Below are 23352 nucleotides of genomic sequence, written 5' to 3' on the forward strand. Positions count from 1 at the left end.
TGTGTTTTGTTTGGACTGCCGAGAAATACTCTTTTCTGCTCACTTGGATAGGAGGAATGTGCACTTCCAGAACACTAACATTGCCCTTGAAAGCAGCCTCTTGGAGGGACAAATGGTCCCTTTGTTTTAGGTTTGGGAATTCTCAGCAGAGCAGATTTAGTGAAGTATCTACTGTTGTTTAGCAATTAAAAAAAAGTTTGAAAGTGAAACTACACTTGAAAAATGATAAATGAGTGTACCTTAAATCAGACAAATAGTTATTTGCAGGCAAATTAGGTCACTGGTTTGCATCCTGGTTTGCAGACTGGTTTGGTGGAGACTTCCAGCTCATCTCACATGTATGATCAGAGCTAAGGGAATCCAGAATTTTGTGTACACAGGTCTCTTTGGGCTGGAGTCAAGAGAATAAAAAAGCAGAAGAATAAGAGCAAGGAACTTCAACATCATAAATTACATATTTATGATGTGCCCACCTCAACTGTCCAAATCCCACTGAGAATGTCTTACTTGGGTCTTTCTTTCCATTCTTCTCCCTTTCCTTGGTCTCTTAGAACTTCCATTGTTTGTTCCCCCTTGAAGGCCCCATCCCATCCACTTTTCTCAGGGCACTATCCTTCCCTAAGCCGTTAGCAGGTATCAAAGCTCTTCTTACATTTTTAAACTTTTCCTTGCCTTTGGTGTTGTGGAATGTTCTAACCATTGTCTCCTCTCTCTGGTCCAGCTACTGCATACAGATGAAAAACTATCTTTAAGCTTTGAAGTTAGAGGAAGAAGCAAGGAGTGTGGGTGCTTTCCACTTTGAATTGTGTGTGTGTGTGTGTGTGTGTGTGTGTGTGTGTGAGATATCTGCATGCATCACTAAGTTTGTGGTTATAAACACACATAAGCACACATGGACAATTAACTATATGAAGAAAAAATTTAAAAAATGGTGACATATTAGGAGTTAGATGGGGACAGGTAAAGCCAGGAAATTTCTATAATACCAGTAATGTTAAATTTGATCCAAGACACAAATGACTGAAGGAGCAAGATAATGTGAAGAAAGATCTGGTAGAAGAAGTGTCCACACAGAGGAAACCACTTACACCACAAGTCCTAATGCAGTAGAGAGAGAGGTGTGTTCAGGCAACAATGAGACGGCCACCAGGACTGAGCATAGTTAGTGACAGGGCTGTCAGAATGCAGGCTGAAGGAGTAGGTAGAAGCAAGATCACGGAGAGTGTTGAGACTGCTTTAGGGATTCTCATTTTTTTTAAATCCCAAGAACAGAGCCACCACTGAAACATTTAGGCAGATTAAACTTGCAATTAAAAAAATACCACTTTGGGGGTGCCTGGCTGTCTCAGTTGGTTATGCCTCCAACTTGGGCTCAAGTCATGATCTCATGCTTCATGAGTTAGAGTGCCACGTCAGGGTATCTGCTGTCAGCATAGAGCCCACTTTGGATCCTCTGTCCCACTCCTCTTTCCCTCTTTCCCCACTCATGCTCTTGCTCTCCCACTTCCAAAAATAAATAAAATAAAAATATTTTAAAAATATATCACTTCAGCAGCTATGTGAAGGAAGAAGAGTATAAAAAAGATTACTTAGGATGCTTGTCACAAAACCCCATGTTGGCTTAGACTAGGGTGGCATCTGTGAAGAAGAGAGAAGTTGTCACATTTGAGACATTTTATGGGGAGAGCCTTCCTTATGTATTCAATGAAGAGAATGAGAGAAATAGAAGGAACAACTTAGCTTCTGGACTTTTGGACTGACCAACTGGACAAATGGCAGCATTTACTGAGGGAAATAAGGCTATAGGGGAGGCAATTCTAAGGGCTCAGGTGTGAAGTTAAGTGACTATTTTTGGCATGTCAAGTTAGTGGTAGGGTTAGCCATTCAGATTGAGATCTCAAATAGACAAGTTGGATGGATGAGCTGGAGATTTGTGTTAAAGATGGAAATCCAGGCAAATCTGGGCATCATCAACAAATATGTAATATATATTTGGAATGCTATGGTTGAAATTATATAAAGAAATATGATGAATAAGTAAGAGAGGGGCTTTAAGAAGATTTAACATTAACATTAACATTAACATTTAGAAATTAGAGAAATTAGTTAAGAGACACAGAAGAGGTAGTCCTGTTGCTAGAATCCAAGGGCGTGGACTGTCAGAAGTCTCAGTTGTAGTGAGAAATAGGACATGGAAGTTACTGGCTGCCCTAGCAAAACAGAAGCATGGGTGGTGGGATCAAAAAACCAGTTGTAGTGAATTGGGCAAGAATGGAAAGTGATGAGGTGGAATCAGCAATTATAGATCATTCTTTCAAGCTGTTTGGCTGTATCAGGGATGGGAAAAACCTTTTTCCTCTATCCTTTTAGGTTTGGGGATTGGGTGCTTGCAAACTGAACTGACAAAAGACAGGTTAATAGGCTAAAAAGCTTTATTTCATATGCATACGGGGGGGTGGGGGGGACTTCACTGAAAAGAAATGAAAACCCCAAAAAGGTGGTTTGACTAGAGGTTTGGATACCATTTTAACAAAGGGCAAGATATTTGTGGAGAAGTGACAAGACCGAAAAAAAAAAAAAAAAAAGGGTTGAACTTCTAGAAGTGGTGAATTGAGGGAAAGTGAAGTATGGGGAAACTAATGTTAAGATAAGGGTTATTTTAGTGAAATTTATTTACCTGTAAAGGCCCATCTCAGTGCTGAATTTCTGTCCTCTTCCTGGGTATAAACTCTCCCAAGAGAAGGGATTTATGACAGTCTTCACTGCTCAAAGGTTTCTGCTCTTAGATAAGGGAAGCTCCAAGAAGGTTTATTTCTTATATGCTGATTTCCAGTTGCCTTTAGCTCTAAATAATCTGTAGGCTAAAGTGGTGTATTGGGGGTAGCATATTGTGATTCCCTTCAGCTGTAATTAGGAACTGAGAAGTGACTGTGAAGAGTCCTTGGGCTAAGGAAGGGTTACATATTTACTTAGAGATGAGTGATACCACACCACAATGGTGTGCCACTGTGCTGTACCACAACTAACAAAGAGAAACTGAGCGTGTAAAAGACAATAATAAGAGGATGTAGTGCAGGAGCAAAATCCATGAGGAGGTGAGAGGGGATGCTTTCCACCATGTAGTGAGGAACTACAGGCACATGATACTGTGTCCCTCTTCAGAGAAGGAGACAAATACAGGAGGCTTAGTAGATTTCATGGAAGGAAGATGAAGTTCCCCTTTGGTTGCTTTTATTTTCTTGATAGAAGATAAGGTCATCATCTGAGAGGGGGGTATGTGGTGTTTGTGGTGAGAGGAAAAGTGGTGAAATAGTTTGATTAGGCCACTGAGAGGGCAACTGTACTATGGAAGTGTATAGAAGTGTACCACAAATTTGCTTAATGGTGACACGATCCAGTAGGGATTGCCCCTTCCTTTAAAAAACAACCTTTATCATGGGGCACCTGGGTGGTTCAGTCGGTTAAGGATCCGACATCAGCTCAGGTCAGGATCTCATGGTTCATGAGTTCAAGCCCCACGTTGGGCTCTGTGCTGACAGCTCAGAGCCTGGAGCCTGCTTCAGATTCTGTATCTCCCTCTCTCTTGCCCCTCCCCCACTCAAGCACACACACTCTCTCTCTCTGTCTCAAAAATAAAAGATCTTAATTATTTCAACCAACACTGCCTCTCTTCTCTCAGCCCTTACTTTGCTACCATCTGTGCCATTGTTCCAACAACACCATTGTTTCCACACAGAAGAATAGAAAAAAAGAGGAGAAATTAAGTAAAAAGTGAAATGATACATGCCAAAATCATTTGTATGATCTAAAATGCATGATACAAATATGTTTAAAAAGTTGTCAGAATAAAATCATAACTAATGTCACTCTCCTCCAATCCATACCTTGGCCTTAAATTCTGCTAAATTAGATGTTACATACACATGAAACATTTTCTAAATACCTTTGGGCAATTTGGTCAGCCCATTTCCCTTCTTGGTCAACACCACTTTTCAATAACCTGGGACCATCACAATAGGTCTATAAAATGTATCTCTCATAGATCTGTGTCAAAAAGAAGTTTATTTCATATTGAATTTACTCATTCACTAAACCATTCATTGACTGCTATATGCCATCATGCTGCTAGGCACTAGGGTCATAAAATCAGACAGTGTCTGCTTTCCAAGAGTCCTCAATGACAAGAATACAGGTAATGACAATACAGTGAGAGACTGGCTGTAACAGCAATGGATCAACAGTTGTGGGGTACAGAGCCAGGGCACAAAACCTAGCCTGAAGAGAAAGGGATAGCTCCTCAGGGGAAGGTGGGAGAATGTGACACCTGGCTTGGGTTTGAATGATGAGTGGAGAGAGTCAGCCAGGTGGAGAGGTGAAAGAAGGCTATTCCAGGCATACAGTCAAATGACTCCTGAAAAGCTCAGGAACATATGGGAGCATAGCAAGATATGGGAATGCAATAGGCTCCATATGCCTTGAGTATATGATGGTGGAGTGGAAAAGCAATGAGGCAGGAGACCAGGTATGGGACAGAAAGCAGATGCCCTTCTGGAGCTCTCCAAAGAGGTTGGAGTTGATCATCAAGACTATTGGAAGCTGTTCAAGAGTGCTAAGCATGAAATGTTTTAAAAGCATTAAGGATATTAAGAGGAAAAAGATCTTTCAGATTTGCAGTTTTAGTGTGTGGTTATAGTAATCAAGGAAGGCTGTCCATCAGAATAAAATTTTTATCTATTTACTCAGATTTTGAAAATGAGTACAGAATCTATCTACTGCAATTAGGGTTATATTCCATTTAAATCTTTCTGAGGTCATTTCGGAAGAAAAGGAATACACAAGGGGACTGCTGTGTTGAAATCATAGCCCAGATTTATCAGTTTAGGATGGCACTTAATGTGTCATACATGGATGAGCTAAGTAAGATGAAGCTAACATCATTAGAAAATATTTGCATATTTTAAAACACAGCTACAATAAAAATGTCTGAGGAAAATTGCTGGGTTTTTCCATTTCAAGTTTTCTAAGTGTGATCTAAAGCATCCCATGTAGTTTGGAGTGCTATTTCTTACACAATCACCACATTAAGAGGACTCTGCTTCATACTATAATTACCCATTAATGCTTAATGAGTGTGATGCACAACAAGCCACTTTGTGGTGTTAGTTGCTGCTACCATTAAGTATGGCTTTTTGTATTTGGCCTGAATTATTTCCTATCACTGCCCACAACCACTCCCTATATAGACACATGCAGATACACACACACACACACACACACACACACACACACACACACACACTGCTGCCATTTGTCAATTCAGGCTAACCTTTGAATCTGCCATCTGAAGGAAATGCGATCAACAGCATTAGCGAGAGGTTGTCAAGCCTTTGCCAATTTTCTGCCTAATAAAATTTACTGATCTCTCCCTCTCTCTAAATAGACCCTCTGGTTTTGTAGTAGCATTTTCACTTGAAATAAGTTTATCGCACAGATGAACTTCCTTTTGTGGAAATCAACTGTTGTAACACTGCAGCAGTTTGCTGAGGAAAAAAAAACAAAAACAAAAACAAAAAACAGAAGTTGCTTTCAAGAGAATTTGGATAATAATTTTAAAAAACAGCAACAAGCAGCTTTCATACAGTTTTTAAGAGGAGTATTTCTGTAACCCAATTTCTAAGGAAAATAGCTTGTATTGACTTGGTTGTCCAATTATTCTGAGTCTACCCTAGTCTCTGCATGTTAGTTGGGTTTCTGCAATTTTGATATTCAAACATATGATCCTGTGACTAGTCAGAAGGCCAACCTGTGATAATAATAGAGACGGAAGAAAGGAGATGGTATTGAGTTCGGGATTATGGTACAGACATGGGCACTCATCATGGCTTACCTTTTTGGTTAACCAATTCAATTTCGTAAGCCTTTCTTCTATTACCTATAAAAAGGAGTGATATTGTCCTGCCTGTCTGAACTGCTTTTACTCACTTTCTAATGCAAAATATGTGGGTTTTGAGGAGGGTATATCCCATACAAACCAATTTTCCAACTCTCCAGATACCAACGGGATGTCCTACAATTCAATTCAATTCAGTTTTCACACTAACTACTCAGAGTTAGTGCAGACCCCACAGGTTAAGGGCTTAATCCCACAAGACTATCCCATTTCAGATGTCTATTGTCTGTCACCTATGCTTCTGCTCAATCAGCTATAAATTGAAGATTTCCATGACTCTTCAGTTTTGATAATTTGCTAGAATGGCTTTTAGAAATCAGGAAAATGGTTTGCTTACTATTACCAGTTTAGTATAAGATGTAACTCAGGAACAGACAAATGAAAGTGATGCACAGGACAAGGTATGGGGGGAGGGGCATGGAAGCTCCATGCCTTCTCTGGGAGTGCCACTGGCCTTGTTCCTCAATGTGTTCACCAACTTGGAAGCTTTCCAAATTTTGTTTAAGTTTTATACAGTTCAATCCTCAGCCCTGGTCCCCTTTCTTGAAGGTTAGTATGTGGGGCTGGAAATTCCAACCCTTTAATCTAGGTCTTTCACCTAGAAGCCCCCCCAAAGTCACTTCATTAGCATAAACTCAGGTGTTATGGGAGAAGCAGGCTTAATGAATTACAAAAGACACTCCTATCACTCAGGAAATACCAAGTGTTTTTAGGAGCTCTGTGTATGGAACAAAGGACAAAGACTGCTTATATTTTTGTATTATGCCACACTTCCACACAGGACTATAGAGAACATTAAATAGGCACTTTATGGAGAGAATTTTATAATTCTTAAAATGACAGATGGTGCAAATATTTAGAATATTTTCAGTAATGAAATAATACATGCTATGTTATCAGGTTTCCTGACCCTAATGAGCAGAGGCTTTGGTTTTAATGGTTTTAATTGTTCTGATCTGGCATTTATTTCTTTACTGTCCTTTTGTCATTTGGGAGAAAAGAGTCCCAAATATTATCCTTGATACTTGAACTTATTAATGTGTAAGGTAAATTATGCTAGTCAAATTATTATTGCCAGACAAATAGTTATCAATGAATTCCATCAATCAATAGCCTGCCAAAGACCAACCACCTTAATGACCTTGATACCAATGTGAAAATTAATAAAAGGAAATCTCATTTATAATGGAGTGGGGAGGCCAGCAGGGGGAAGCTCTCATTCCCTACCATTCTTTATCAATTGCAGATCCAATAGAAAGAGACCCACCTTGCTGGTGTATAAATCCTGCTTTACTGTCCCAGCAGGAGGAAGACAGGCTTCCCTCCACCCCAGCAACAGCCCAGCCAATGAGAGACTGTCACAACTCAATGCATGAGAAGTCACTATACTTCCAACTCCCAGATTACTCCAGTGAACTGTTTATAACAGCCTTCCCAATGTCCCCCTTTCTCTATTTAAGAGCAATCTTCTTTGTTCTTTGAACTTGGCTATGGTTTTGCCCTAGCTTGCTTGTCATAGCTTGCAATTCTCTGCTTTTCCTGAATAAACTGATTTTTCATGTTTTTGTTTTTTTTTTTTTTAAGGTTAACACTAGAGATTGATGATCCAATCATGGCAGTGGTTAATATGTTTGGTTATAAAGAATTAAAAATGTGAACACTTCTGCAACTGAACCATATACCTTACCTTTCAGTTTTATGGGGGAAATTTGGCCAAATATTCAGATATTTTGTCAAATATTCAGCTATTTGAACACATTTAGGGTATTTTTATTGATACATTTTTGGTTTGTTTAGGGTGTACAACCACTTCTGGTTCTGACATAGGATATACAACATTACAGAAAGCTAGTATAAAGTCATTTCATTTCTGCCTTATTACAAAATTCCTAACACTTTTGTCTGTTTTACTTTAGGTGTCTTGTGTGTTTCTTTGTTTGGGAATCTGCACGCTCCACTAAGGATTATAAAGTTTTGTAGTGTTTCATGTAACAGCTGTTCTAACTGAGAGACATATGTTTTTTTGGCTATAGATGTAAGAAGAATTATTTTTTTTTCTTTTGGGATGACTTTTTATACCTCCATTTTCTATTAGACCTACCAAGACCCTGATATAAATGTCATGATGCAGGCACTCTTCATATTTGCCTATAATCTCCCATTGAATGGATTTCTGTCTGAGCTTATACTATTTTTCTGTCACTTAAGGTTACCCAATGACCTAAGGTAACCATAGCAGCAAAGAATCCACATTCTGTCTCTCCTGACATTCCAGTAGGCCCCAATAATCACTAACTCATTTTTCTCCCCCACTAGTGATGTTCATCTTCCTCTTTTCTTGGCCCTTTATGAGGGAAGTTTGCATTTTCTTGATACATTTATGTTCTCCATTTTAATTTTCCAGGGAAATTTAGTGTTGCACCCTGGATATCTTTGCTTGGCCTTTTCTGGTTCTGGACTTCTCTGCTGAAGGAAACCCCTAATTGGAGTTCCTGACTGAGTGGACCACCTACCAGACTGCCTCCCATGCTCTGCAGGAAGGTCTAGAAGAAATAGACATGGACTGGGAATCAGAAACACAGAAAATACAAATTCTGACCTTGTTAGTTCTACCAGCTGTGACACTATGAGTGAGTCATTTATCCTGTGTAAGCATCAGCCAACTAATGTTTAAAATGAAAGGTGGATTTTAAGGGCTTTTCAGACTCTTCTCTCAGATGGGCTAAATGCTGAGGAAAATTATATGTTCCAGAGAAGTGTTTGCTAAGGGCCTGCTGAGATTACTGGCAACTGTCTTTACTTGTCACACCAGGAATGTCTGAGTAAGAAAAGTCCACACAGTTAAGGGTCTGAGCATTAACCTTCTCATACAAGTTGGCCTCAAGCTGTGCTTGATTTCCATAGATTGACAATTGTTTAGATCAAAAACAACTGTTCTGTAATTCACAGCCTTGTCAAACTCAACCTGAATGCAATTTTATAAAAATATTTCAGCCAATTATGATTAAGTAGTAGAAGGAACTCATAAATAGATCCAGGATAGTACATACGTTTCAGATGCAAAATTAATGAAATATTTCCTTCAATGAAGAACTGGATTATAAATGTTAAACAAGAGAAGGGTAGCATTTTGAAATAATGGAATCTTTAAATAAAAAAAAGCTACATTAATAGAAAAAAGGAACAATTTATTAATCATAAAGGCAAATTATTAGTTAGGAAAATTCATTTATTCAAGGAATTTTATGTTAATATCAAAGGTTGGATATATATCTGAAAGTTTTATTCTTAAAAGTATTTTTCTAATTTGGGATTGAGAACTGCTCCCTGAACCTCTCACCCCTCCTTTCTACTTCTCATCTCCAAAGATGTCTAGATTGAATGTAAGTTCGTCAGCTACAAAGTATTTATAAACCACAAACCTACTGAGACTCTTTTTTTTTTTTTTCATCGTTTTTTATTTATTTTTGGGACAGAGAGAGACAGAGCATGAACGGGGGAGGGGCAGAGAGAGAGGGAGACACAGAATCGTTAACAGGCTCCAGGCTCCGAGCCATCAGCCCAGAGCCTGACGCGGGGCTCGAACTCACGGACCGCGAGATCGTGACCTGGCTGAAGTCGGACACTTAACCGACTGCGCCACCCAGGCGCCCCGAGACTCATTTTTAATGAAAAGAGCCATGTAGTAGAAAGTCTAAGAGGCCATATATCTCACATGTTGGTATATCTAGATAAGAAAATGGGGTTACCATGGAGCCCAGCTGGCAACATTAAATCTAAAAACATAACTACAAGTCTTTCCCTGATCAACAGCAGAGGCATTTTTCACTTAAAAACAAATAATCAAAGACAATTTTCAGATACACAGATTCCGTTAAGCCTCAATCCTTACCAGCGGTTTTCAAGCAAAAGCAAATTTGCCCTTCAGGGGACATTTGGCACTATCTGGAGATATTTTCTTTGTTACAGGTCGGGGGTAGAAGAAGCTATTGGAATCTAATGGATAGAGGTTAAACATTTTATAATTCACAGGGAATTTTCTGTCAATAGGTCAATAGTCAAAATGTTAATAGTGATGTTCTTAAGAAACCCTGATCTGTACATTGCTCATGACAGATGGTAGGCATCCAGATGTTTGGAAGGTAATTAAAAATTTGAAAGAATACCAGTGTTAGGATGTTAAAATCTGATGTCATGATGTGAACATCTACTCTGATCTCAGAGATAAATTTTTACCTTTTAGCTTTTCTTGATGAAGATCCACAATTCTTTCGGGTTCTATGCCATTAAGATTCAAAATGAAAACCTAATCAGAACACCTCTTTTCCTTTATGTCCTGAAACAATTCAGATTAAATCAGTTATATGCAAAAGTTCCATTCAAAACATTTCAGCCTGGGGCACCTGAGTGGCTCAGTGTGTTAAGTTGCCAACTTTGGCTCAGGTCATGATCCTGGTTTGTGAGTTTGAGCCCCACATCAGGCTCTGTGCTGACAGCTCAGAGCCTGGAGACTGCTCCAGATTCTGTGTCTCTCTCTCTGCCCTTCCCTCGCTTGTGTCTGTCTGTCTCTCAAAAATAAATAAATGTTAAAAATGTAAAAAAAAAAAAAACATTTGGACCAGCTATTCTGTGTCACTAATTACAGTTATTCTTATAATAACTCTCAAAATACAGATTCTGCTAGTCACCAATCCTCTACAATAATCTCACCACATTTATCTGGATTTTATACTAAGATGAAGTATCCATCTATCTTGGTTACACACAATTTTTTAAAATATTTGAAAAAATGTTTACATTTATTTTAATTTTTTCAGAGAGGGAATGAGAGAGAGAGAGAGAGAGAGAGAGAGAGAGAATGCAAGCCAGGGAGGGGCAGAGGGAAAGAAACCCAACAATATAAATCATAGACCTTAGTTAATAGTATTGCATTATTGTAGTAATTATATTATTTCAGTATTTCATTGGCTTATCAATTGCAACAAATGTGCTACTCCAGTGAAAGATGTCAGTAACATGAGGAATCTAGAGAGCTTGGAGAAGGGGATATATGGAGACTCTGTTCTATCTACTCAATTTTTCTGTAAGCCTAAAACTTCTCTGAAGTACAAAGTGTATTAATGTATTTAAAAAATGAATCTTAAACTAAGCAATTAATTAGTTAAGAATCTTGACCACTACTAGTATCATCCATATAAAAAATAATTTCCTTGTTAATTTATATTTAAAGGTGGAAACCAAAACAAAATTGATATAAAATTAGAAGATAAAACATATCTTTGCAACCTTGAGATAGGGAAAGGTTCCTGAAGTAGGACACACAAAGTACTACCATAAAAAATATCGATTAATTGGACTTAGTTAAGAACTCTTGTTCATCAAAATATAAACAAAACAGTAGCTAATTAAAATCATAGAAATATCTAGTATTTAGTGTTGGTGAGAACATAAAACACTTGCTTTGTCATATCTTGGTAGTTTGCTGTGAAAATTAGTAAAATCAATTGTAAAGCTGTTGGCAATATCAAGTAAATGAACCTATGCATTCCCTATGAACCAACAATTCTACTCCTAGAAGTTTATTCAGTAGAAATGTCTACATACCTTTGCAATAGCTCCACACTAAAAATATCCAAAATATGCATTAGCAATAGAATGAATATGTAAACTGTCATATATTATAAAATGAAATACTATACAGCAAAAAAAGTGAGGGAACTACTGTTACACACACCAACACTGATGAATCTTATGCAAGCATAATATTGAATGAAAGAATCAAGACATAAAAGAATACATACCTTATGACTTCAATTTTATAAATTACAAAAGCTAGCAAAGTTAATTCAATACAAGCAAAGCAGAGACTGAATTTACCTTTGGGAAGAGGTGGGGATGTATCCTGGGAGAGAAAATAGTGTCTCCTGAGGTGCTGGTTTGTGATTAGCTTTGTAAATGTTCATTGAGCAAACATTTAAGGATTTGTATATATGTTTGTGCATATATAATATTATATTAAACGTAACAAAAAAGTTAATATAAAATGGCATTAGCCTTTATCCACATGTTTTTGAAAAGTAGTTTATGTTGGTATTTAACTTAGTTTGGGCAATGAAATTTGAGTGATCAATTGCCTTAGATAAGATTAACATAGATGCTCTTTCAGTTTTGCTATAAAACACTTTAGAACATAATTTACTTTGGTTTTGAAATAATAAAAAAAAAACAAGAGAGTCTGTGTGGTCAATTTCTGGTAAAATGATGTATTAACTAGGATAACACAAAAGGCAAAGAGAAAGCAGAAGAAAAAAATGTATATGCAAAATGAGAGAAGAGTAGAGGAGGAAAAACAAAAAGAAAGCCAGGAAACCAGCAAAGCCTCCTCCTTTGAAAGGAGGAGGTCACTTACTTTGAAATTTATTAAAGTAAACTAAATTTATATTTTTTCTAAATATAGAAAATCGATTTTACTTGGTATATATTTAATTTTCAGAGTTGATATCTTGAATTTAGAAACCGAATATGAATGACAATCTTCTTAGAACTCGGATAACATTATCTGATGTTTTTCTCCCTCTCCCTACAGGGAATAAAAACATCTTTTGGGGGAGTTCATCTTATTGCTGGGTTATATATCTTTCTATTTTTTTTTAAATAAGCCAACTTGCAGTTGTAATAGTCAAATATGACAAATGTTTGAATAGTTCCACTGTTGAAAATTACATCATGGCCAAGTTATTTAACTCTGGTAAATGTAGCCTCTCCCAATTATTTTTCCTTAGCTACTCCCAAACAATTTAATATGCCTGATACAGAGAAGAGAGAAAAAAATCATTTCTTTCTTTTAATCTCTTTAATGTCTAAAGGTATTAAGAACATAATGGAAATTACACGGAAGGATTTTCAAAGACTAACAAAAAAGGGCTAAGTAATCCATGAGTGATCAAAGAGAAAAGTGTATTATTTCCATTAAATTGTGAAAGACAAAAGTTTCAAATCCAATCTGTAGATTTTCTAAAGGAGTCACTGTTTTATTGTTTTCTCGTTAAGGAAAGTTGATGATGGTCACATTGGTATAAAGTAGTATTTCTTGTACAACGTGGTGAAATAAATTTTCTCTCAAATTCTTAAGTCTTAAATCTAGCAATTTTCTTTTTTTAATGTTTATTTATTTATTTTGAGAGAGAGTGAGAAAGAGAGAGATTGCAAGCAGGGGAAGGGCAGAGAGAGGGAGACAGAGAATTCCAAGCAGGTTCCATGATCAGTGCTGAGCCCCACACGGGGCTCAATCTCACAACCTTGAGATCATGACTTGAACCGAAATCAAGAGTCAGATGTTTAACTGACTGAGCCCCCACAAAGGCCCCTCAAATGTAGCAATTCTTTAATATTCTAGTTAATGTTTATATTATCCAAATAAAACATAAAGGACAGAATAGCTAAAAGGTACGTAAAGGTAAAAAATATTGTGCTTCATAACACTCATTAAACTAAATAAATGGATATTTGTTCCAGTTCAATTCACAGACTGGTTAAACAGCCCACTAACTAATCAGAAATCCCCTTCCATGAAATTTGGCAGTTTCAAAGACAAACAGAACAGAAAGGATATGTGTTTTCCATCTTATTGGAGGCCAGGTATCCATCTACACACTGCTGGCAAGGCTCCACTCTTTACCCAAGCATGCACAGCTGTAGTTAGAATTTGTGTTTATTCCCTGGAAGATTCTCACAGGTTGCCAGACTCTAGCAAGAATAGCAACCTGAAGTAGGATGAAGGATGAAAAGAGCAGAGACAATGTCACTCAGTATCTGATAAGTATAGCTCTCAGGGAAGGCTAAACATATGTTGTATCAGGTGGGTCTCTCCAGGGCTACCATCTGTCATGCAAGAAGGCAGAACAAATTCCTCAACATCATACCATCATGCAACATGGATTAAGGAATGCTTTACTGAGAAAAGGGAAAAATCACTAGGCCAAGGTCAGGGAGGCAGAGATGCAAGTACTCCAAAGTCACTTCCCGCATATTCTCATTATCCCATAGAGATACACACCAGGCCAGGACATCTGCTGGGCACAGTCTGGTTTTCTTTCTGATGCAAGGACCCCTAACCATCTAGAGGTCTCTCTTCTTATTCTGCAGGCCTGAGAAACTGAACTTGGCAGTAAGGAAATAGACCTCAGGGAACCCAGCTGCCTGGATTGAAGCACCAGCTATTTCTAGGACTGACTGGAAGGACAGCTGCCCATCTCCTGGAGGCTTCAGGCTTGAGGGATACTCTAACATTTCCGCTAGGGGAAGAGAGCCACTCCTCAGCACTACAACTCTAACAGTCTGGCTCATTGCCAGCTAAATCCACGAATTCCCAGGGTTACACTGTGATGGTTCAATTCCTTTACCACAAGGTAGATTTCTACTCTCAGCCTCAATTGATCTTTTTTCTCTCTGCCAAAATCCTTTATAATTTTGGGAATTTTTCAGTCTTCAAATTAATTGTGTGTTTCCACTCACACAGTAACCTACAACTCAGTGATACTGGTGTTCCAAGACTATTAGTTCAAATCCCATTGAGATCACTAAACGTCCTATGACTTTAAAATGGTCACACTTTTGAAGTTTAGCAGAGAATATATTATTGGATATGGCCACTCTATTCTTTGCATGTATAATCCTGTTTTCCATGTTTACATTGGAATTTCAACTAATCTTGCTTTTAAGTGCATCTATTTTGGCCACACTATTCTTCATGAGTTGAAGAATCTCCCCAAATATATACTCATTTTTCTTTGTATAAACATTTATTTAGTCTGGTCCAGGCACTTTTCTAGCAGCAGAGTACTCAGGGATTGATAGAATATATTGTCTGCTCTCCAGGTAGATCTAGTCTAATGCATGAGGGAAATGTAAGAAAATAAAAACAAGTAGCTAAAGGAGGATTTCCTGTCCCAAACCCCACGTCCTTCTCTAAAGCTATTTTTGGATTATGTAGATGCAGAGAATTGATTATAATTCTTATAAAACAAAGTATCATAAAATATGTTCCCTTTTATTCAGGAAATTTTGCCAGATGTTTATAATTTTCCTCATGTCAATCTTGTATATATTTTGTTGGATTTGCGCTAAAGCATTTCAGCATTTTGCTGCTAATGTAGATGATATTGTATTTTTAATTTCAAATTCCAATTGTCCATTATGGTTCTACTGTAATTAACTTGGCATGTTAACTTTTTGTTCCTGAAAATTTCCTGTAAGCACTTCTTAGTTCCTGGAAGGTTTGTTTTGTCAATTTTGCATGTTTCTACATAGACAATCATGTCATTTATGGACACAGTTTTATTTCTTCCTTCCCAATCTATATACTCTTTTCTTCTTTCTTTCCTTCCTTTTCTTTCTTTCTTTCTTTCTTTCTTTCTTTCTTTCTTTCTCTCTCTTTCTTTCTTTCTCTTTCTTTCTTTTCTTTCTTTCTACCTTCCTTTCTTCCTTTCCTTCTTTCTTTCTTTTGTCTTATTGTATTAGGAGTTCTGGTACAATCTTGAATAAGAGTGGTGAGAGAGAACATCTGCTTTGTTCCTAATTTTAGAGGAAAAGTATTTAATTTCTAACCATTAAGTACGATGCTAAGCTATAGGGTTTTATAAACATTTTTTTTATCAAGTTGGGAAAGTTATCCTCCATTCTTAGCTTGCTGAGAGTTTTTATTATGTATGAGCAGGCATTGGTTTTAATCAATTTTTTATATTTATTAATATAATTATATGTTTTTTTCTTTAGCCTGTTGGTATGATGAATTATATTATTTTTTGTATCTTGAACCAACTGTACCATGAATAAGTAGCAGTTGATTATAATTCTTTTTATACATTGCTGGATTTGATATTCTAAAATTTTGTTTAAGAATTTTCAGGTATTCAGAATATTGGTCTGTAATGTTCCTTTCTTGGAATGCTTTTGCTTTTGTTTGTTTGTTTGTTTGTATTATTATTATTTATTTATTTATTTAGGGTAATACCCATCTCCTGGTATGAATTAGGAAAATGTTCCTTTTCTTCTATTTTCTGGGAGAAATTGTAGAAAACTACTACCATCTCTTACTTAAGTATTTGGTAGAATGCATCAATGAAAACTTTGCATGGTTTCTCTGGGGAGGAGTATTAATCATTGAGTCAATGTCTTTAATAGATATAGGCCAATTAGACTAATTCTCTTGTGAGAAAGAGTTTATGTCCTTGGCACACAAACTTCTGGTAAATCGTGTTTTATAGAAATCGGTGCATTTAATTTAAATTATCAAATTTAGGGGCATGGAGTTATTTGCAGCATTATTTTAGAATCCTTTTAATGGACACAAGATGAGTAGTGATAATTCCAATTTCCAATATTAATAATTTGTGCTCTCTCTCTTTTTCTTAGCTATCCTGACTAGCAGTTTATCAATTCTATTTTATTTCCACAGAACCAACTTTTGGTTACATTGATTTCTCTATTGATTTGCTTTGAATGTCCTTGCTGTTCTAATTTTTATTATTTCCTTTATTCTACATGTTTCAGTCTTACGTTGCTCTTCATTCTCTAGTTTCCCAAGGTGGAAGTGTGTTGTTTATTTTTTTAATGTTTATTTATTTTGAGAGAGAGAGAGAGAGAGAGAGAGAGAGAACTCGAGCAGGGAAGGGGCAAAGACAGAGGGTCACACAAAATCTGAAGCAGGCTCCAGGCTCTCAGCTGTCAGTACAGAGCCCGATGTGGGGCTCAAACTAATGAGCAGTGAGATCATGACCTGAACCTAAGTCAGACACTCAACTGACTGAGCCACCCAGGCACCCCAGAAGTGTGTTGTTTAATCTCTAAATATTTTCAGATATTTTAGCTATCTTTCTGTATAGCTTTCTACCTTAATTCACTGTGGTCTGAGAGAAAACTTGGTATGATTTCTATTTTTTAAATTTTTTGAGTTGTGCTTTATGACTCAGAATGTGGTCTATCTTAGTGAATTGTCTATATAAATTGAGAAGAATGTGTATTCTGCTGTTATTGAATGATATATTCAATAAATGTCAATTACATCTAGTTGATTGATGGTGCTATTCAGTTCAGCTGTATCATTACTGATTTTCTGCCTGCTGGATCTGTCAATTACTGACAGAGGTGTGTTGAAATCTCCAAACTGTAATAGTGGATTTGTCTATTTCTCCTTGCCGTTTTATCAGTTTTTGCCCCACTTAGTTTGATACTCTGTCATTAGGTGCATACATGTTAAGGATTGTTATGTCTTCTTGGAGAACATTATGGAATGTTCCCCCTTTTTACTGATATTTTTCTTGTTCTGGATTGTGCTTTTTCTGATATTAATATAGCTACTCTAGCTTTCTTTTGATTAATATTGGTATGTGATAGCTTTCTGTATTTGTTTACTTTTAATCTATATGTGCCTTTACATTTGAAGTGGGTTTCTTGTAGACAACATATAGTTGGGGTTGGACTTTTATATTCACTTTGCCAGTCTTTGTCTTTTAACTGGTGTATTTATCCCATTCATATTTAAAGTGATTATGAATATGATTGGATTAATGTCTTCCATGCTTGTAACTGTTTTTTGTTGAACATAGTATTTATTCCTTTAAAAAACAATTTTCCTCTTCTTTTCTGTCTTCTCTTGTTTTAATTGAGTGTTTTATATGCTTTGATTTTCTTTCCTTTCAGAGAATTATCAAAAACAGCTTTAAAAATTTATGATGGCTTACCTAAACTTTTCAATATACCATTAGAATTAGTCTCCATCTATTTTCAAATAATTCTATACAGGTTCATGGGTAGTACAGGAGCGTTATAGGAAAGTATCCCAAATTCTTCCCTCCAATCCCTTTTAACATAATTTATTTCACATATCCATGTACTGTAAACATCCAATAGTTAGTAGTAGTAATAGTTGTTATTACTACTTGAACAGGGAATCAACAAAGAACAAGAAAAACTAAAAATATTTAATTTTACCTTAATTTATTCCTTCTTTGATGCTCTTCCTTTCTTTATTTAGATAGAAGTTTATTTTACTAAACTTCCTGCAAGGCTTATCTGCTGGTGATAAATTCCCTCAGTTTTTTGTCTGAGAAAATCTCTCTTTCTCCTTTACTTTTGAAGGATAATTTCACAGGGCATAGATTTTGTTTTTTTCTCTAAACATTTTAAATGTATTTCACTCAGCTCCCCTTCTAGATGAAATGATTTCAGATGAGAAGTCCAACGTAATTCTTACTCTTTTTCCTAAATTGGAAACATGAGTGAAACGGGAGATTTTTGTTTTTCCTGCGGTCTTTACCATGAAAATTTGGTAGATTTCCTGGGGGTAAAATATATGTAAGTATGGGGACCCTCTAACACCGAGCCCCAACAGTTCTTAGCTCTCAAGCCAGTCCACACTCAGCCTTCAAAAATTCTTTAAAGTGACCATATGAGTGTCCCTAATGCCTGCTTGATCCAGTGGCTTCTAGGTTGGGTAAACTGAGCTCAGATTTATTCTTTTTATCCATTTTTTCTCCAGCTTTTGGATGGATGTTTGCCATATGATTGCAAATCTCTGATGTATCTAGGAAAAGATATTGATTTTTAGTTGTTCAATTATTTTTCTTCCTGAGAGTACAAGAATTATGACTCCCAAGTTCTTTATGTGTTGGAACTAAGCTGTGTTTTAGAATCTGTCCACCTGGGGTCAGTTTTAGTAAATTATATTTTCTTTGAAAATTATTTAAGCCACTTCGATATCCTGTATCAAACTAGATTTTGTTAAGCAAAGTAAACTATAATTTTTTAAAAGTTTCTTCTCTATTTGTACTTACTGCATCCCTATCATTTATTTTGTGCCTGTGTGTTTTACCTGATTTTTTCCTCTTATCAAGTTAGTGTTTTAATTAGTTTATTATTTCTTTGAGAAATAGTTCTTTGGTTTATTTGTGCTTTTTACTTTAGTTCATTTTTGCATCTTCCTTAAAATTGTTTTAATTATTTTTCTAAAATCTAAAATGAAATGCTAAATTCTTTTATTTTCATTACTTGGTTTTTAAACATGAGTGTTTAAGAAATGATTTTTCCTCTGAGCATTGTCTTATCTGACTTATTGTATACTTCAATGTGTAGCATTCCAATTAATTTCTTAATTGCCTTCTGTATATTATATAATTTTTATTTGTATTCCCTCTTTGGCCAAATATTTATTGAAGACATCTTTTTAAAATTTCTTTTTGTGAAGAAAAATTATCTCTCTCTTTCTTTTTCTAGTTTTATTGTACCATGGTCACATTATACTATATTATTTAAATTATTTTACTTTTGTCCTAGTTTTCTATGACAATATAAGTAAAATGTATATGTGTATGTGTATATGTGTATATAAGTAAAATGTATATATGTGTATATGTGTATAGGTTTTTTTTATGTTTTTAGTGGACATACTTTACATTATTAGGGATACCTTATAAATTATGTCATTTTTATGTTATGTAGCTTTTTACGTGAACTAGAAGAGATGAATTGTGTTTCTGCCTATTGCTTTTTTTCTTCTATGGCTGTAAATATAATAAGATAGTGTTGTTTTATGTAAGGTGAAATTTTTCATAAAAAATATTTCCCTTCTAAACAAAGAATAGATAATAAATAATAAATCATATTTCTAAGTCTAAATAGATCTCTTTTATGTAAATGACCTAGCAGTGCAAAATGACTATAACAAATATGCCAGTGTTTGTTAGCCTTATTGCCAAACCTATTGATTTCACTATCTGGTATCAACAAGACAAACAAAACCATGACACCAGTGTTATATTTGGTTCTGTACTTATATGAACTTAATGTGTTCCTACAATCAACTTTGATTAGAGCTGGAAGTGATGTTACAGCTCTCTAGTAGTCCCACTCATCTCATTTACAACTGAGAGAACCAAGGTCATATAACTAGATGGTAGTATTGTCAAACTGGTCCAGAAAAGTTCTTACTCCCTGGAGCAGTCTATTTGCATAATAGCTTGTGTTCTAGCCAAGTTGTAGCATACCAGCCCCTTTCATCCCTGTCTCAGAAAATAGGTTCTACCAGGAGCTCATTCTCTGTTGGCAACAAATCATCTAACTCTACTCATCTGATTTCATTGGTCAAATTGGTAAAATGAGCTTGGGCAAAGCAGATTGTTTCTCAAAAACTTGACATAAGAGAATCATAGGGAAGTTGAGGAAGAGCGGTGGGCACCGCAGTGGATCCAAGAGCAAGACAGACATGAAGCAGAATCTAGATTGATAGGTAGAGAGGAGTACAGGAATGATACACCATGAGAAACAGAGATGGGAAGACCCTAGCCAGAGAGGCCATGAGGTAGAGAGAGAAGAGTGGAAGAGGAATTCGCCCATAGAGCCTCAGTTCCTCACCTTTGCAAGACCTAGCTGTTCAGCTCTCCCTGGATTTTCAGAAGACTATTCTACTCTTTCCCTGTATCTTTAAATACCTTAAATCAGTTTATTTTTTTTACAGTGAAATGATCCCCCTGAGCCTTAACATACTGAACCAAAATAAAACAATAAAAGACCTGTGCCACATTTCTAAGCCTTTCTCCAGTGGGTTGAGGAAGGTACTGAATCTCAAAAATTTAATTTTGCATGTGGTGTAGGCTTTTAAAGTGACATCAAAACTTCCAGGAGAGACATATGAAAGGTAACATTCAAAGTGTCTATTATTAATTTTTAGTAACCAGTCCATTTTTATATAAGCATCTTGCCAATTCAGGCAGAATAACACTGGTGTAAAATCTTCCCTGTTCCTTCCTGGATATGCTTGACATGTCTGACAGCTTAAACTTTAAACTAGTTTTATTTCGACTCGGGTATATCTTCGAAAATAACGTTAAATTTACAGAGTCGCCATTTTCCAAGTTCCCTTGTAGTAGTTGGACATATCAAGAGGACGGCTTCATGCCAGACTCCTGGTATATTCAGTAAATAATTCTGGTATGATATGTAAAAGTTAAAGCTATACTCTGGTCTAAGGTGGTGACAAAAGAGACTCCTGAATTTCCCTCCTCCCATGGACTCACCAAACATCTGGCTACACTTGGAACAATTCCCTCCAAAAGAAATCCAGATGAGGGGCGCCTGGATGGCTCAGTCGGTTAAGCGTCCGACGGCTCAGGTCATGATCTCGTGGTTTGTGAGTTCCAGCCCGTGTTGGCCTCTGTGCTGACAGCTCAGAGCCTGAAGCCTGCTTTGAACTCTGTGTCTCCCTCTCTCTCTGCTCCTCCCCTACTCATACTCTGTCTCTCAAAGAAATAAGAAGTGTTAAAAAAAAGAGAAATCCAGATGCTAGTTGGGTCACTCCTAAACATTGGGCAACCAAATAGAATCCATACCAAAGCATGTAAGAAAGGCTGAGACACACTGTTACAATAAATTCCCTCTCTGCACAGTTCTGTAAAATCAGGAAGGAGCCCCCAACTCCCCATTGCTTCCTGAGGAGTGAAGTGCTCCAACTTTTAAAGCTGTTGCCCAAAAGAAAGACCCCTGAACCACTTAGTTCTGAAAGCCAGAGGGGCTTTTGTTTGCAAGTCCTAAGGACTATGGCAAATAAAGTAGCAGCTACTAACAGGTGCACCAATTTTACTGTACCAATGCCCCACAGGGCTCAAGTAAAAATGATCTCCTCAATTTAACCCTGGCAGGGGTTTGACAGCATATATTAAAGTTGCTGCCTGAGGTCTGGCTTCTAATTAGTATACATCTGGGTTGACTGAGATACTCCTCAGTGCCTTAAAATGCCTTCTGGGAACTTGATCCACCTTCTCCTTCTGGTTCATTCCAGCAAAACAACAACAACAAACAACAAACAAAACAAAAACAAAACAAAAACCAAAAACAAAACCACAAAGTTATGAGTATCTTTCTGGAAGAAACTTGCCCACAAGTCTAATGCCCCAACTTCTGTCATTCTTCCTATAGGGCATGTCTCCAAATCACCCAGCTCTGATGGCCCATGGGACTTGCACTCATGAACCCCATAGACTATAGACTATTCTCCAGTAAAGGAGAAGCCGCTGCTACTATATGGAGGACAGACTCAGCACAGAGAGAGAAGAGAAAAAATGCTCATCTCCCAGTTCCTCCCTGGAAGGGGTTTGAGTGCACACCGTACAGGCTGCTACCTGATGCTCTGGCTTCCATTCAGCCAGCATCTAGAGGCCGACTGTGACCCTTGCCTTTAAGACATGGATGCATCTTCAAGCTCAACTACTGGGAGACAGAATAAATACAAAGGCTTGGATGATCCCAAAGCTGGGCTAGTTGATGGGCTTTATCTCCTCTACAATACCAGTCTGTCAAGACTGGGAAAAGTGGCCATTTTATTTAATGTACAGACATCAGCCCAGAATGTCAAGAAAAATGAAGAAACAGAGTATGCTCCAATCAAAAGAGCAAGATAAATCTCCAGAAACCAACGTTAATAAAATGGAGGTAAGTTATTTTATCCAATAGAGACCTCAAATTAATGGTCGGAAAGATGCTGATTGAGATCAGGAGAACAATGCATAAGCAAAGTAAGAATTTCAAAAGAAATAGAAAATGAGAACATATTTTGGTAAATAGCTAGAAGTTCTAGTAAAAAAATTACAATGTGAAATCTAAATAAATGTATACAATTCTTATTTGTCAATCATACTTCAAAAAATCCAGAATAAAAAAACACAAAAAAAGTAATAAATATTTTTTTAAAATAAAAATGGATTACTAGCATTCCTACTGTGTCAGTTTAATTTACTGCCCTCAGCTGGAAATTCTCCCTCCAGTACCTGCTCTGATGTAATGAGTTCTTCCTTTGTGGATTGCACACAGTGAAGCTACCTCTGTGTAGATTGATGGGCATTGTGGGGGCAGGGAGGCCCTCTTCCTGGTTCTGGTACACTAAGATTTTACTCTTACATGGGCCTTCTGCACTTCTGGTCAGCACTTCAAGTCCATGGGGGACATCCTACTACACTCTGCCCCAACCATGCCCCAAGTACGCAGTTTCTCAGTCCTGGCCTTGGGAGTTGCTCCCCTCAGCTCCCAGGTCATGGACACACCATGTCCTATGTTTGTTCCTATAGTAGCATCTCAAGTCCCCCTGCACACCTCCCACTTGCCTCACTTCACCTGTGTGAAGAGGGTCCTCCCAGGTTGGACACAATGCACCACATGTCACGTGACAATGCTGCCCAACAGTGAACAGGAATCCTTCTGTGTACCTGTCCACCACCTACACTCACTTGTGTCCCGTATGGTAGCTTCCTTCTGTCCTGTGATTCTGGTCCAGCTCTGGCCTGAGCAACATAGGGAATGCTTGCACTCTTCAGTGGGCTTGTCAAATGAGGTCTTCACCCAATCCTTGAGAGAGG

The 23352-nt window shown here is 37.1% G+C and overlaps 1 long non-coding RNA gene across 1 annotated transcript; it reads left to right on the plus strand.

Moving 5' to 3' along the window:
* Positions 1–8243: 8243 nt before the first annotated feature.
* On the plus strand, positions 8244–22539 carry LOC122214996. Its single transcript, XR_006200182.1, has 3 exons — positions 8244–8580; positions 14096–14358; positions 21920–22539. It is a non-coding gene; the product is annotated as an uncharacterized LOC122214996 (long non-coding RNA).
* The last annotated feature ends 813 nt before the right edge of the window (positions 22540–23352 follow it).

This window comes from Panthera leo, chromosome A3, assembly GCF_018350215.1.
Source record: "Panthera leo isolate Ple1 chromosome A3, P.leo_Ple1_pat1.1, whole genome shotgun sequence".
In the NCBI taxonomy this organism is placed as follows: Eukaryota; Metazoa; Chordata; class Mammalia; order Carnivora; family Felidae; genus Panthera; species Panthera leo.